The sequence below is a fragment of the Lissotriton vulgaris genome, chromosome 1_1, assembly GCF_964263255.1.
Source record: "Lissotriton vulgaris chromosome 1_1, aLisVul1.2, whole genome shotgun sequence".
In the NCBI taxonomy this organism is placed as follows: domain Eukaryota; kingdom Metazoa; phylum Chordata; class Amphibia; order Caudata; family Salamandridae; genus Lissotriton; species Lissotriton vulgaris.
Window position 1 is genome coordinate 1,299,151,238 of NC_141685.1, and position 1,984 is coordinate 1,299,153,221.

The window sequence follows — 1,984 nt, forward strand, 5'->3', positions numbered from 1 at the left end:
AGAAGGATGCCTTTTGGCTTGGCATCGGCTGCTTCCGTTTTTCAACGTGTCATGTTCCAAATTTTCAGAGATCTTGATTTGTTCGTTAAGTGTTTTCAGGATGACATTGATTTTTTCAAAAAATGAGGTTGAACATACTTCACACTTAAATGAAGTGTGTAGTAGGTTAGAAAAATATGGTCTTACTCTCAAAGCACACAAATGCAAATTGTTTAGAAAATCTGTAGAGTATTTGGGACATACACTATCTGGGGAAGGTTTAGTTCCAAAAAAATCTAATGTTGAAGCCATACTTAAGGCCCCTGCCCCGAGCAATAAGGAACAATTGTTATCGTTCTCGGGCATGTGTGAATACTACAGCAAATTTGTGGTTAATTTTGCTACCAAAATGGAACCATTAAGAAAGTTATTGAGACAAAGCAATGAATTCGTTTGGGAAGCTGAACAAGAAAAAGCCTTTACCGATATTAAGCATGACATTGTCAATTCACCAACTTTGAAACCTTTCAGAATGGGTAAGAAATGCATCATTACCACTGATGCTAGTTTGTACGGTTTGGGTTGTGTGTTCTCTCAAACTGATGGGGTCATGGAATGGAATGTGGCTTTCTCATCTAGGACATTGAATGAGACTGAACGCAGATATGCTGTTATTGAACGGGAACTGCTTTCCTGTGTGTGGGCAATTGAACACTATAGGATTTACATTTGGGGCAGTGAGTTTATATTGAGGACCGACCATAAGCCGCTTGTACATATCTTATCAGTTGGTGGAGGTTGGAACTCTACAGCAAGGATTGCGCGTTTGGCATCTACATTACAAGAATATCATTTTACTGTGGAATACATTCCTGGAAAAAAAATGTCACTGCTGATTGCCTTTCACGTCTTCCTTGCCAAAATCAGGAAGATAAAGTCAATAGTTTTAGTGAAGTTGATTTTGTTTTAAATTTGTCCGATGTGGTTGCTTCCCAATATCAGGATATCACAGAACAATTTTGGTTTAAATGTCAAGATGAGGATGAGAGGTTCGGAATGTTAAAGAGATATTTGTTCAAGGGTTGGCCCAATAAAACCAGTGTCAGGGATGATTTGCCTCCTTTTTATAATATTGCCGATGAATTGTGTTGTGAAGGTGATTTGATTTTTAAATCTGGAAAATGCATTCCACCAGTGGGTGTACAGGAGCTTATTCTCAAGTTGGCGCACAAAACTCATCCTGGTATTTCAGCTATGAAGCGCTTGATAAGGCTGAATTTTTGGTGGCCAGGTATGGACAGGTATATTGACCGTACAGTCAGGGAGTGTAGCGAGTGTTGTTCCAAGGATAAAATGTTAAAATTGCATATTCCTCCACTTAAAACTGTCAAGTGGCCTGAGTTTCCTTGGAACAAAATAGCCTTTGACATTTCAGGTCCCTTTCATATGTTACCTGAAGCCTCACGGTTTGCATTGGTCATGATTGACTACCACTCTAAATGGCCTGAAGTTAAATTTGTGACTAAAGTTACCTCGGAGGTTGTGATTACGTTCTTTAAGGACGTTTTTGCAAGGGAAGGTTGCCCATCTGTATTGGTGTCGGATAATGGTGTACAGTTAGTGTCATCTGAGATGCAATCTTTCTTGCAAACTTGCAACATCAAGCATATTCGGACATCCCTTTATGAACCGCATGAAAATTGGCTGGTTGAACGTTTTACCCCAGTATTGAAGAGTTTTGTTGTTGATGCCATAAAAGAAAAGAGTAATTGGCTGAATGTGCTTAGGGAGAAGCTTTGGACCTATCACATAACTCCCCATACCACTACAGAAGTTAGTCCTTTCAGGTTGCTTAAAGGTAGATCCTGCGTCCAACATCTGTCCCTGGTGGTTTAAAGAAAAATGTAAAAATCTAGGAGAGGGTGAAGTTGATATCCAGAGTGTGGCAAATAGGGTTAGTTATAAACAGGGTAAGTCTGCTCTGTGGTACAATAAGAGGTGGAAG